Source organism: Phasianus colchicus, chromosome Z, assembly GCF_987193195.1.
Source record: "Phasianus colchicus chromosome Z, bPhaCol1.hap1.1, whole genome shotgun sequence".
Classification (NCBI taxonomy): domain Eukaryota; kingdom Metazoa; phylum Chordata; class Aves; order Galliformes; family Phasianidae; genus Phasianus; species Phasianus colchicus.
The window spans coordinates 66,731,408-66,747,289 of NC_143476.1; positions in this window are offsets into that span (position 1 = coordinate 66,731,408).

Below are 15,882 nucleotides of genomic sequence, written 5' to 3' on the forward strand. Positions count from 1 at the left end.
GTGAACAATCAGCATACAGATAATGCAGACTTTTTCTTCAGACAAGGAACAACATACATGGAATGAACATACGTGAGCACACATTTCTTATTTCCAGGGTAATAGAGGCACAAATTTCTTAAACTCCCTCTTTAGTGTGATTGTAAGAAAATAGCAGTGGATTATTCACAAAATGCTGTTAAATAAAAAGGGGGACAAGAAGGGCCACAGAAATGATAAGGATTGTATCTCGATATTAGGGTTGCAGTAACATGTAATTTATCTCGAAGATTTGCAGTGTGTGGAAACCGTCTGATTTTTCAAAGCAAAAACTACATGCTGTGTTCTAGAATACATTTTGTACTTCGCTTTGTTTCTTTCTTTCCCCATTAAGCAAATTCTGACAAACAGATACTGGCCAGCTGGCTGCAGTTTTACTCAGGATAAGTTTAGTCCATTGTGCTCCACAGTGGTTTTGTTCACTTGCGTGTTTTCCCCTACCTTTATCTGTTATTTGAAATCCACCTATAGTGAATAGATGTCCCCTTCTTTTCCCAATAATCTGTTTTCAGTCTGACGTTCTTGCACGTAAAAACCTTCACACAGGGCCTGTGTTTTCAGTTTGCTTTGTGACATGGTACCTAAGCAATGCTGCTTGTGGACGAGCGACTCAGCGCTGTGCTCTGTGACAGGCAGGAAAAAAAAGGCATTTTGCATGGCTCTTTCCTATGAAATGTGGATCCAGACTTTGCTTTGGGATTGACAGCTAGATGAATGCTGCTGAGGCAAAATAAGTTACAGCTGTAAATCCATTGTTAGTAGGAGGACAAGTTGATACCCTACCCCATACAGATAATAAAGACTGCGTTTTTGATTGATTGATACTGAAAAGCTGCAAACCAACATAGGAAGTACTTTGGCACCTGTGATCCTTCACGCAGTTCTTGATGCTATTCCCAGAAGAAGTCTAGCAGCAGTCTAAGTGGAGAATCTTTCATTTTAGTGTTCAGCTACTGGAAGATTTGACTGAGTACACCAGCAGCTGACAGAGCAGTACAGGTGCTGCGGGTGATCTCTGGCCTTACAGCATCACCAACATTTCCTGGTAGTGAGAGGTTAATTGTAAAAGCAAAAGAATGCAATGCAGTTAGGGAACGTGCTGTAAATGAAGTACTCTATAATCCCTTGGGAACGGAGTTCCAGTGCATACCAAGCACAGGGAAAGTAGGGAGGCACTAAAAGTAACCAAATTAATGGAGGGTTAGTCTAGTAGTTGAAAAAACTAGGTTTTATTTTGAAGTAGTTTTATTAAAGTTTATTTTATTTTCTTCTTTGCCAGGTGTTCTATATTCATGAGACCCTGAAGACTGCTACCACACATCATTTTGTTTTTCTCTATTGGGAGTACATTGCAGAATGCCTATATTCGCCAGCATATGTTCAGAGGCCAGGGAGGGTACGTGACCTCATTGTCACAGATGTCCCTTGCTTCTTCACACAGCAGGTTTCACTTTTAGTTTTGGGGACTGCAAAGCGAAGATGCTGGTAACAAACAACCACATGGCTGCTTCATTATCTAATAAGGTGGTTTTGATATTCAACTGAAGGAGACTTTTTGAGCCTGCTGGTGCTGCAAGGAGAGCAGGAGATGTAAAGGTCTTTGCTCATCTCACCTCAGATCCTCCTGTCAGCAGCCTTTTTACCACCCAAAGCTGGAGCCAGCGTCCTTGAATGAATGCTGTTGCCACTGCCTCATTTCATGCTAGAATGAAACAGAAGGGCAGAGGGAAATTGTCTCCTGTTGATAACCCTCTTTGTGAAACTTGCTAGGCCAAGTGCTCAGGACGCTGTTGCTTCATCAAAGTCCAGGTAGAGTAATCTCCTTCCCACAGAGCTGCTGTAGTGCTTGACTTGCTCTGCCCATCTCTCACCACTGCCACCAGAAAAACACCACGAAGGAGGGAGAGGCATTGACACCGATATTTTCATGCCTGTGAATACCTTGGAAGGTCATTCTCATGCAATTTATGACTGCGGAGAAGTAAAAGCAAGGCCAAAATCTTTAGTTTCTCAAGTCAAGCAAACCAAGTCACAGTGGTTTAACTCTATGTCATTTAATCGTTTTTTTTTAAGGGACAAGTACATTTATTTTTAAGAACATATTTCTGGAGGAAGTTTTACTCTTTATTTCACCTCTTCTCACTGTACTTTTACCAAAATGAATCCGCAGACACAAATACAAAAAAGTGCAACCCCAGTTTCAGTGCAGAGAAGGAAACAACTTCAGGTGTAGTAAAGCAGAAAAGAAGACAAGAAAAAACATATCTGTGGTCACAGTCAGGCACATTTGATCTTCCATCAGGCTAATTATTAAGGTGATATTAAGGACGTGATCCTTTTTTCTTTGTAGTTGTTTGTTTGTTTGTCTGTTTTTAGTTCTGTAGGAAATAAATGCTCTTCCCAATGACAGGAGGGAAGCTTTCTTACATGCTCAAAGAAAGAATGAAATAAAAAACGTTCAGCATGTTAATAAGCATGAGAAAAGGGTTAGAAGTAGCAGCCTTTGCACCACCACCACCACAGATAAGAGAGTGCAGAGTTTACTGTAGAAGCAATAACATTCTGCCTCATCCAGAGAAAATGAGACCAGAGGCAAAAAACAGACATATGCTTGCCTGAAAATTTTAATGCGACATCTGCATACACATGAATTGTCTATGAAATAATAGGATGAATGTCTTCCTTCTGGGTTATAGTCTACCTGTGGAATTTAAAATAACATATTTAAAGATTAAAAAAATAAACCACACAAAGGATACTTCACTGTTCAGTATGTCACTCTGCTGTACTTTCCTGGCTTCGCTTCTGCAGCTAATGTTTACCGTAGACTGCTCAGGACTGAGCCAGCAGAATGCTAATGGAATCAGCAATGTACAGAGCTGAAACTAAAGGACTTCCCTTCTGTGCTTCAGCATGAGAATGAGGCTCTAATAGTCAACGTTAAGCTACTCTACTATCCTTTGTTATGTTGCTTTGCATTACATGCACTGTTAAGGTATGATATATTCTTTTTTTTTTAATTATTGCGGTAATACAGGCTTTCATTTAGTTTGTCAGATTAGAAAATGTTAGAATATAAGAAAATTTTATACAACTATCTGTGTCTCATGATCATGGTATGATCAGAGTATGCTCACAACTGTGTGCTTGTGCAACTAAATGTAACACATTCGTCTAATTCCTTTTGATAGTTTTCTATCAGGTAGTATATAATTAACATTTTAATGAGCATTTAGTATTTGTAGACTATAACCACATTGTGTGTTGCTTTGGAGAGAGAAAGTAGAAATTTGTATTAAGAACAATTTAAAGAGGAGGCCTTTCCTGGTAGTAACTACCTTACTATAATTTGAAGTGGCCTATATAACTCATCCTGGGGCAAACTCATTTCTGGTAAATGACACAGTCCGAAGTCATCTGAAGAACTGCTTTTCTTGTATCTTGTTTGTAAGCATCACAACTACTCTTATTAAGACATTATAATTAAAAACCATTTTAAAATAAGAGAGTATGACTAAGAGGATGTGTTTGCGTCTTCCAGCATGCATAGATTTATGTGAGCAGGACAGCAAGCCCTATTCAGGTCAGGGATAGATGTGAATTTGGTTTTGATCTGTATGTCTGTATTGGGTGTCGCATCAACAGAAGCATAACATGGAAAGATGTCAAAGAATCTACCACATTTTTTGGTAGTTCCTCAAAGCTGGCCATTTAACCACAGTATGAAGCTGAATTCTATCTTTATTTATACTGGGAAGTAAATACAGTCCTTCCTGGTGTTATTTTTTTAAGAGCGTTCATGTACTCTCATGTCCATTAAGTATAATGTAACACCTGAAACTACCTAACATGTTTACAAACCTAAAATGTAGAAAATATGTTGGCCTTTGGAAACTTCAGAAAATAAGGATAAGTAGAGGATTAATACGTTTTTCAAGTGATGCTTCTTGCCTTGTTAGCTCCTGTAATGCAACATGATTTCTTCTGCAAGCCTGATAGTACGTTTCAAAATGAATTTGAGATAAATTTGAATTTATGTAAGTTTTATAATCACTGCAATTGTATTCCTTTTTATTTCAGGTATTTCAGTCACTAAAGTTGGCTGACGTATGCTCCTTATCTTATATGAAGTAAAATAGTAGTAATTTTTGAAATATGCTTCTGTCCCTTAGTTTGTGATATTTTTCCCAACTATTCAGTCTTGGTCAGATTTTGCTAAAGCTGAAGTTCTGTGGGCATTTCAAAAAGCTCATTTCTAGGGGCAAAATAGAGACTGAAAACCCAAGACCACTGCTACCAAGCAGTGTATCTGTACATAGATCCATAGCTGCTGGGATGTGGATCCTGAAAAGCTCTTGGGAAAACTGTACTGCACATTTGCATGAATAATGATAAATTGCATCTCTAAGTCTTTTACTCTTTCCGTTCCTAAGAGAAAGAAAGAAAAATTACTTCAATCTGTGTTTAGGTTGGGGGCTGGTTTATTTTTTTGCTTGCTTCTTTGGGATTTCTTGTATTTCACAGTTTGTTTTGTTCCCTGGCACCGGAGAAATACTATGCAGATCAAACACTGTGCTCCTGCAATCCTTGTTCACTGAATGCTCCTGCTGACTGCTGTAAGATTTCCTCATAGTTAGAGATAATTGTGTTAGGTCCCACATGTATTAAGGGTTACTGTCAGAAGTCAGTGCAAACAAATTGACTGAATGTGACAGAGCATTGGGACTGACACATGAGCAGACACACAAAGTATTTATCAGTTACTAAAAAGTGAGTGTTAAAACATCTAACCAAGCATAATTAGGGAAAAATAAAAGCAGAGAACTTAGATCTGTTTGATTTCCTCTGTTCTTCAAAAAGTTTAAAAGAGTTCTGGTTTTAGTTCATTCTTTTTTATTTTATTTTAGCTGAGATTGCTATTGTTTTGTAGGAAAGCATTTGTTTATAACTAAAAGTGCAGGAAAAAACCCCATTTACAGGAAAAACCTCAGACTACACTAGAAATCTTGCCACTGGGATTTCTTCAGCTGTGCATTTCCCTTTTGCTCATCAGGACTGCTCACTTTGGTTCATCTGCCAAAAGCAAACCCTGATGCAAAGCCATGGTGGTCATCCTGTACACACACAGCACCAGAATATCCCTGCTGAGATGTTATTACTCAGTAAACAGTGTTGCATGGTTCTGGAATATTTCTGGATAAATTATGTGTGTGTATTTGTAGTGACTGACATCCAGTCATTCTGGGGGAGTTTTAATATTTTTTTAAAGTAGGTGAGTTTTTTTTTTTGACTAGGAACATGTGGTGTCAGTGTTATTAAAAAGGTGGATGGAAGAAAAAATGGAGCAGAACTTAGGACTGTCACTGCAGAACAAGCATTACATCTGGATTGTTAGGCTTTCAAGATTGTGCTTTCTCTGGATTTTTGTCTCCTGTCAACTACGTAGGCTTGAATGCTGAACATTTTATCTTACTAACTGAGGTAGAGCAGTGGAAATGGGCTGCAATTAGAAGTGCTGTTCAGAGTGATCCCCCCCATATTCTTTACTGCCTTTTGTTGTCATCCTCGAAAAAGAAGAACTTCATTAAAAATGCTGTTAGGTCTGATTTCTTTATGCTGTTACAAGACCTAAACTTGGTTAGCTCATTCTTACTAATTCGTTACAACCATTTTTCCATTTTCACAGGGATAGATTAGCCCACTGTCAATAATCTGTGGTGCTGCATGGCTTCCTCTTCACTGGACCACTGAGAGACTTTCTCAACACTGCAAACTCAGTCTAAAATTCTTTGGAATAAAATGTCCAGTGGTACTTTCCTTTCTTGTGCTTTGTTTTTGGTGGCGCTTCGTTAGTTGGGTGTCGGTTTGTGGAACTGAAGTTTCAGGTAAAGAATCAATCTAGCCCCCACATCCAGCTGTGTAGGCTTCTCCCCAGCCCTGACACACTCTGCCTGCATTCCTTTCCTGAGCGGGTGCAAGATCCAACCACACTGCAGAACAATGAATCCAGCCCTGGACAGAAACTCAGAATCAGTAGGCGCCAGTCTATGGAAAATTACCTGGAGGCTGAACATTCTGTCTAGAGACAATGTTGGCCTTTTCAGTTTGTAATATAGCATCTGACAGTGAGTAGGTTAATAAGCTGGAGAAAGAGAAAAGAAACCCAAATGAGCTCCTGAGTCATCCCTTAGCGTGGGGAAGCCATCAGACAAGCCTGTTGTTCCATTCTCAGACATGCTGTTTGTCTTTCTTCTATTTGTCTCAAACCACCTACATTGCAGAGATTGGTAGCTTGCATAATGAGGCAACCTACATTCATCAGGCTGTGAGCATGGGAGGAGGAGAAGGAGAAATGGTGTGTTCTCTGCTTGGCAGCTGTCCCATCCACAGAGGTTACATCTGCACAGTGTGTGCCTAAGTGCTTCCAAATCAGATGGTTAACAAACAGCAATAGCATAAGTAACGGGTTTCTTCTCTGTTCTCTTCTTAATAACTATAATGCCACAGATCAGCTTGTAGGAGTGAATCAGCACTCTCAAGACAATTCTGTAAATAGCTGTCAACAGGGTACAACTGGTAGTCAAATTATCCATGCACTCAGTGCAATATTGCTTTTGTTAATTTTCCACATGTAAAGTTATGTTGTGGATTATGTTTTTTGTAATGCATGGCAACATTCATTCCAGCCTGCCCTATATAACTGTGAAGCTGATCTTAATCTCTTATATCAGCATGAATCCTTTGAAGTCAACTGAAGTATTTTGGATTTACTGAGTATTTTTTGATTTATTGTGCTATTACAGAATTGCAAAAGACATCACCAATTGTTTTTCTTGTAATTATTGTTTCTTTCCACATCTCAAGAAGATAAAACCACAGATTTTAAAAACTTATTTTATATGGCAAAAATAACATGACAAGAAATTCAGGTTTTCTCTGGCTCCTGATCTGACTGTTTTTTAATAGAGATTTTTTGGATCACTTATGGAATTGTTCACTTTTATTATTTCAGTCTTTAAGTATATGATGAGCAGAAATGTAAGTTTAAATTGCTAAAACATAAATACATAAAACTTCAGGGGTGTTATTCAGGCTTTGCCTCCTAAATCATGTGCATTCCCAACCAACAGTCTGAGCTTTGATTCTGTGCATGAAAGAGGGATGTGTATGACATTTATCTACCAGGCCACTCTGGAAGTCGGTTTTTTCTCAGTGTTTGAGCTTACTGAAAAGCTCTGTGCTCTGCTCAGCAACTTCTAGCTTGTCTATATGCTGGGACTCACAGCAATACACCCAGTCTTCCCAACTGCTAACCTGCTCAGAGATCCCATTCAGGATGAAGCAAAATCAGAAGCAAAATGCCTGATTCTGGCTATGTCTCAGTTTTCTTGACTCTTAAGTTAACAAAATGAAAAAACCTGGAGCTTGAAATGTTTAAGATGAAGAAGAGGGGAGGTCCTATTGTTCAGGGAGGGTCTGATTCTCTTTCAGAATCTAGGAAACAGCTCTGGCTGAAAAATGTCACAGAGCAACTAGCAACAGCAGGGAGCCCTAAATCTGAGTTAAAGGGAACAAGGTCAAAATTAATTTCCCACAATGTCTGGATGGCCACTGGATCAGTGAAGCACAAGAAAAATGTCAGAGAATAATTAGAATTCAAATCTGTTACAATCTGAGACATTCTGTGAGGTGGGAGAAGGAGCAAAGTGCAGGCAAGGCTTTGTAGAGGAAAGAGGGACTGTCTTTGCAAGAGCATGTGATTTTCAGCTCTTTCCATAGGATGGCATTTTCAGGAACGCATACTGAATGTGATTCCAGATTAAAACAACAAAACAAAAGCAACAAACCAAATATACTCAAAGAAGTCAATGTTTTTTTCCAGTGTTCAGAATCATTGTGCAGAACAATTGTGGAGAATTGCAGTCTATGAGGGATAGGTGCCCATGATGATTTCTTGTACCTACACAATACAAAGGCTGAACTACTCCCTTACTGTCCATGGCCAGACATGGGAATTAGCACATGCTCAGACACCATAAAGATGCCAAGGTGTGTCTGTGTAAATGAGGGTCCCAACTCGGCAGCAAGGGGCAGTCAGGCACTCCAGGCACTTTCAGAGCAAGTTTGGTTAGCCATTTTTATACCAGCAGAGCCAGGAGTACATGATTATTGAATTTCAGTAGTACTTTTTTCATGTCCATATACTTTTCATTGTTTCTCATGTTAGATTAGTTTAACTTCATTCATTTCAGTAGTATTAGATTAATTAGATACACTATGCTTATGAATCAGGTTTTGTGTCATGTATTAGTTCCTACAAAATCACAAAGCAAAAATCATCTTTTGGTGTCATATTCATCTGCAAAATATTTCAATAATCTTTAGGTTTTATAAACTTTTATGTTACTACTTTAAGAGCAATAAAATTTGGATTTGAAGTACCCATCAATTACTTTCAACATTTTTATTGTTACTAGCAAATAGAACGCTCCTATTACTTCTTTATTGCACTAATAAAAAAAACAATCTACAAAATATGAAGACATTTTTCTTTCCTACTCACTCCCACACAGCTGAAATACAGATTCTCTTTCCATGTTCTCTGCAAGCAGCTGACACTAAAACAAATACATGCAGAGATCAGCCACACAAAGATCCTCTCTGTGTGTTAATAATTTGCTCCCATAATCCACAAGGCAAAGAGTTGTCTTAGTCTCAGGTGCATCCCATCATTTTCACAAGCTTCCAAAAATGCAGTGTCACTACAGGACAAGATTTTAAACACTTGTAAAAGAGAGAATCGTAGACTTGTAGAAACATAGCATGGTTTGGATTGGAAGGAATCTCAAGAATCATCAAGTTACAAAGTACTGCCATGAGTAGGGTTGGTGACTGCTAGATCAAACACCAGATCAGGCTGCCCAGGGCCTCTTCCAACCTGGCTTTGAACACTCCCAGGGATGAGGCACCTACAACCTGTCTGGGCAATGTGTTCCAGCACCTCACCACCCTCTCAGTGAAAAATTCCCCCCCCCCCCGCCCCGACTTCTAAACTAAATCTCCTCTCCTTTTGTTTAAAACCAGTCCCCCTTGCCCTATCATTATCTACCTGTGTAAAAAGTTGATTTCCTCCCTGTCCATAATCTCCCTTTAAATATTGGAAGGTCATAATGAGGTCTTCCTGCAGCCCTCTCTTCCACAGACTGAACAAGCCCAGTTCCTTCAGCCTATCTTCATAGGAGAGCTGCTTCAGTCCTCTGATCATTTTTGTGGCCCTCATCTGGACCCATTCCAAAAGCTCCACATCTTTCCTGCATTGCAAACCCCAGGACTGGACACAATACTCCAGATGCAGCCTTACAAGGGCAGAGCAGAGGGGGAAATCACCTCCCTCTCCCTGCTGGACATTCTTCTTTTGATGATGCCCAGGATACTACCGGCCTTCTGGGCTGCAAGAGCACACTGGTGGCTCTTGTCAAGCTTTTCATCACTGGACCCACAAGTTCTTCTCTGTAGGGCTGCTCTCCATCAGTTCTTCTGAAGACATATCTGGGATTGCCCTGACCCTAGTGCAACACTTTGCACTTGGCTTTGTTGAACTTCATTAGATTTACATGGGGTCACCATTCAGATTTGTCAAGGTCCCACTGGATGGTTTTCCTTCCTCCTGCCATCTCAGCTGCACCATTCAGTTTGGTGCTGTCTGTGAATTTGCTGGGAGTGCACTCAATCCCATATGTAAATGATAAAGATGTTCATGAGTACCAGACCCAAGATGGACTCCTGGACGACACCACTTGTCACCAGCCTCCATCTGGACATCAAGCCATTGACCACAACCCTTTGGCTGTCATCAATTTCTTATGCACTGCATAATCTACCCTTTGAACCCACATCTCTTCAATTTAGAGAAAAAGATGAGGTGTGAGACCACGTCAACAGCCTTGCAGAAGGTCCAATTAGATGACATCAGTTGCCTTCCTTTTGTTCAATAGTGCCATTGCGCCAGCGCAGGGGGCCACCAGATTGGTGAGGCATGATTACATCCTTGGACATATCGCATCCTATTAGAGAATGAAGCAGGATCTAAGCACTTCATAAATACATCACCCATTGCTGGTGTGCAGGTCTTACTTTTGTGCTTTCTTTGCCTTTGCTACAACAGTCTCATGAGTTCCTTTGCTCCCTCCTTCTCATGGTAGGGATTGGAACATCAGGATGTAGAACATCAGATCTTTTCTATGCACACACAAAGTTTCCCAGCATGATTCCCCACGCTTGCAATCATTCTCCTAGGGCAGTGGACTGCACACACTCTGCAGGGCAGAAAGAGTCCCACAGGCAGCACTGAGATACCAGGACTGAATTACACAGTTCCATTCACTGCAGTGATTCAGCTATCCCAAGGGGGGAGAGTAGTGGTCTGTGTTTGTTGGTCACCTGGAAACAGCAGCATTGCCATGCAGCACCCAAAGGGAGGAGGTGTGCTTGCTTTTTCCACCCAAGATGAAATAGTCAGCTATATTTTACACTGTTATGAATGGAAAAGAAAAGACAAAGCAATGAAACGTGATGTTATGCCTACCTGACCAAATGCCAGAGTCTGACACAAGGGAAGTGACAGGAACATGGGAGGAGGGAAAGCACAGAGCCACCTCTGCCAAGGCTAGCATCACCTTGGATCAGCCAAAAACCTTCTAGATCACACCTCCATGAGGAGTTATCCTCTTCCCCCCTGTACCACCTGCAGTTGCCAGGTTAGGGTTTGCTCCAAGGGTATCCTCAGCTGTCTAATCCAAGGACAGTCCTGGTGTTCTGCTATCTGCACTGGCACATCTCATAGAAATGCAGGGAATTCCCCTCTCTGACAGCTCAGCTTTTCTTTGTTTTCATACCAATTGTATTTCTTATTTTGGATTCCTGCTACCTTCCTGTGCTTTCTTTCAAGCAAAACAGATTTAAATTCCACACCATATTTAGTATGATGCATATTCAGAAAAAGAGGGGGAAAGGGACAAGAATTAGTGGATATTCACCTTAACATCTGTAGTTTTGTCTAAATGACAGCTAAACAGGATATCTGTGAATGACAGAAGAAAACAACCTGAGAATGCTGGGCTTCAGCCTCTGCAACACTGCTCTCATATCAAAGCCTCATGGCAGGAGCTTTACAGTCTGGAAACTCTGCTTCAAAACCTCTTCACTGCACCTCACCAAACTTACAGCTCTCCCCACTCAATCTATTTGAAAAACTCTTTTCTTTTACAATAGCCATAACATTTCAAGTTCACAGCAATAACTCAAATTAATTATTTTAATATATTCATTCTTTTCCATTGTGCCTCTTCTTTATTACGTTGTTGGCTCAAAGATATTAAAATATGATTTTTATTTGTTATTGCAGAGCAGTAAGCACTCTGCCAACATTAAACAAATAGTTATGATGATTACATTTTGAAAAACACGTTCTTTAATGAACACTCTCATAATCACATATTGCAGTTTTTGCCGTTTATATGCTTGTTTGCCAAAGTAAAATGAACATATTTTGTCAAGATGTACCAGTGGTGCATTGTGCATTATGGTACATTCCCTAATGAATCAGTAAATTGTGTTAATGTGCTTTAGATAAAACCCTAGCTAAGCAGGCTGCAGAAATGGCTCTAGTGCTTACAGTATCAAAAAACACGAATTTAATTCCACTTAAACAGTTCTCCAGCTACAATTTTCTAGAGGAATGTTTTCTTTACTTTGCAGCTGATTACAGTAAAAGATGACACTGAATATTACCCAGTTCTCACCAAGTGGTGAATTCCCCAATCCCTATTGAAAAGAAGAAGTGAGGATGTTCAGACACTTCTTTGGTAGGGGCCTCTGCAACTCCCAAACAAGGAAACTGTTACTTAACGAGTCATCCGATAGATTCAGTGCCCGGACATGATCTGCTGTCTTCATGTCCACAGCAAATGCCCCTGCTTAAGGTTTTGCACAGTCTGGTTCCCAAAACAAGGCCCTCTTAACAGCCTTCAAAAGATGTCCAGTTTGTGATTTGACAAGTGTTATTCATGTGATTATTTATTGGAATACAGTAACATATTAAGTACAGATGTTTTTGCATGACTCCTGTGCCTGTTCTTCCAGCCTCCAGCCTGCCTCTGATGACTTGCCCCATCTGCCTTATTTTAATGCATCACTTTGCTCCGCTCCAGATGAGGCAAGTTGAGGAGCAGGCCTTCCACCTGTGGCCCTCAGCTGGAGCAGCACCCAGGCAGCCCTATACTCTGTGAGCTGGGTCTGTGCTCCATCTCCCATCCTGAGACCTGTACCTTGCTGCAGCATGCACCCGATCAAACCTTCATGGCTGTGATGAGCTGGGAGAGGTTGCTACCCCATTCTTCCCATGTGCCAATTGCTTGGAGCTATTCCACTTCTCCATGCCCGCTGTATGCAATCAGGAATGACAGTGTTTGCCAGGGCTCTGCATTGTGCACTGCTTCTCTTTGCTGTAGCACAAAGAATCATAACTGTAAACAATGTTTTGTCATCCCCTGTATAGATCTATGTTTCAGCATAGATTTTTTTGATCTATTTGATCTATATTCGATCTATATTTGATCTATTTGATCAATATTTGATCTATACCTATATACTTCTAAGTCAATAGAAGTTGTTCGTTCGTCCGTTTCATCCAGAATATCTTGAAGTTAACCTTTAATTGGTTAACTTTACCAATTACTTCACTGATTCACAATCAAAGCATCATATACTAGCAGTATTGCACAACTGTTCTTTAGAAGGGAAATGAAAGACCACATACTCAGCTTGAAACTACAGGAGAGCTAAATGTCAGTGCAAGAGAGGTAAATCAGAAACTTAAGCAGGATAAAAAGAACAATCTTTTGTTATTGCCAGAAGTGCCAAATCTACAAATTCAGTGGCTCTTATCACCACACCTGATCATTATTTCCTATTTTGAGAGGTAACATTATTACTAAAGCCTTGGAGTAAGTTGTTAAGTAGTTAAAAAACAGATAGAGTAGTCAAGCAATAATACAGGAAGCCCTACAAAAGTGGGGATAGATAAAGATGACTACATTTTCAGAAAAAGATGTCACACCATATCTTTAGCATGGAATAGCAGTAAATGTTCCTAAAAAAGCTTTAAGGTAGTGAAAATTCACTCTGCCTTCTATTTGTCTTGAGCTGCTTATTTGTTTTCAGTTCTGTTTCATGTTTTCTATAGCATCTGCATTCAAACGAAGTGCACATATCACATATATTCATCATTTCATATTTGAAATGAGGATTTTTAGACAGTTACGTGGTTCTGCATTTATCACACAGGGCAAGGAGACATTTGGGTTCCTGTCTCTTTTCTCAACCTCAGTCCTCAATCTGGCTTTGGCTGTGGGAAGGAATTATTTACATGGATGTTTAATTAGAAATAATGAGATGAAATTAAGAGAAGGAAATTTTAGGATGAATGTCAGGAAAACCTTCTTGACAGCAAGATGTTTTAAATTGTGAAATAGTCTCCTAAAGGAAATGGTGGAAACTCCAGTACTTAGGATGTTTAAAGGTGACTGGACAAAGCAGTGGAAACTATAATGTAGGAAATAAGCAAGCCATGCAGACAGAAGGGGATTAGGCATAACCTAATCTCTATTACTATTCTCTAGTAATAATATTTCATTGTTTAGACCTCCAGAAGCAACAATGCAACATGCCAGCTCCAAACCAGAACTACGACAATCCACCAAAACGTGAGCATAAGAAATCTGCAGCTGTAAAGGCTTCATTACATAGCTGGCATTAGTGTCAATGCAGAAACATCAGCCAGACCATTTCCATTATTTCTTGATCACCATATAAGCCAACAGGTCTCTCTTCACATTGTCAGACCTGCACTTCCACAAAAGCAAGTATCTCCTGCAGTCTTTTTCTACTGTGTAAATATGATGAAAATGTGTTATGCTACATCTATTCCACACAATGTCATTGTCTGGTCTCCTGGATGTCTCCCAGGAGTAACGTCCAGGCGCTTTGCTTGAAGTCAGTTCTATTTTGTAGAGACTTTAGTCACTGAAAGTTAAAAAAAAAATGTGTTAGTAGATGGAAGCTTAGTAAGACATCTGGTGTTACTGCCTCTAAATCTGGTTCTAAACAAACTCTGTGCATTTCCCAAGAACATCTTGACTCAACAACAAAAGTGTTGTGCCCCACTCTTCCTCCCCTGGAATTGGTGGGGCACTGAAAATACAAGAGGGACAGGTCATGTACCTTGAAAGGTCTGTGCAGGAAATTTCTCCTCTAGGGAAAAGATAGTGCTATTCTAGTGCTGTGAGCATCTTTTGAGCCTTCCTTCTTGTTTCTGAGCTCAAAGTGGAAGCACAGTAATACAGGACCCAACCCAGCCCTCCAGAGGAAACCAGCATTTGAACTGTATACTACTAAAATCACTCCTGTTCCTCTGTGAATTGTTAAACCTTCATAGATCAATGGTGAAAGTGCATGGTTATTTTTTTCTCCTGGATGTGCTCTATAATATGTCAGTGGTTATCTAAATATGACCCCTAGTGTTCAACCTGGATGACAATAATTTAAAAAAAAATAAAGACCTTGCTAGACTTCCCTTAAGCAAAAGGCTATCTTTTCTGGTTATCCTCATAATCTCTCTTTCAAAAACACAAATCAAACAAAACAAGCCAACAAACCAACCAAACAAACATGGTTGTTCTTGCTTGAGGAGGAAAATTTGTTGAAAGCACACTGTATTCAAGGCATAAATAAAAACTATAAAGAATCACATGGGATTATAGAGGCAACTGTTACAGGCAGGAATAATCTACATAGAAAAATTTTATTTTAATATTACCCTGTCTTCAGAAAAAGAAGATGTTAAGCAATGAAGCTATTAATAGCAGAGCATCAGTGTAAGCAATCATACACTGCTATGCATTACATTAAAAAGCCAGTGATGATGACTGGTGCAATGTCTGATATGAGAAATGGTGAGATAGGAATATTTATTTTTGTTCCATTCCTGATTTTCTACTAATTTTCTAATATGCTTTTGAGAAAAACATTTACTTTCGCTGTTATTTTGCTTCCATCTTGACAAAATTCAGGGAGACTTTTTCATTGGAGGGTTCTGAGGTTTAAAAGTCATCTACAAAGTTGTGTCAAATGTTGGATAAAACACACATACACACAAAAAGAATTTCCACCAGTTGTTTTTTTTTAAATATAGGACAGGGCATAGAGACAATCCACAAATATTTTATTTGATATAAACTATTAGAGACATGGTCTGGCACAGTCTGTAGCAGAGCACCAGGCTATCAGGTAACAGTGCAAGTTACATGATGTTAAGGGAAAAAGTGCAATGCCTCAGCTGCAGAAGTCTGCAGATGTTTAGCACTAATTCTACTTCAAAAATGAATGAGCCTAGTTAAGCTAATGCTTTGGCTGTGTTTCTTTATTCCTGTTTTGATACTTGCTACATTACCTCAGTTTTTTAAAAGGACAAACAATAGCAATATAAACCAAAACGTGGTACTTGAAGTTTAGAGAATTAGCAGAGGCAAGCTGGTGTACAATGCAATATATCACTGATTATTTTAAGGTATGTCAAACTGTAGATATAAACTAGTGATTTATCACATCATGGTGTAAAGCAGTATGTATGACATGTATTGTGTAAACACACAATACAAGGTCTTCTACTTCCTGACAGTGTTTATTAGCCATGTATGCACATGTACCTTGCAAACTTGACTACTTAACATCTTGTTCAGTTACTGAATAGCTCCCATAGACCCATTTCTTCTTTCATCTCAGTGC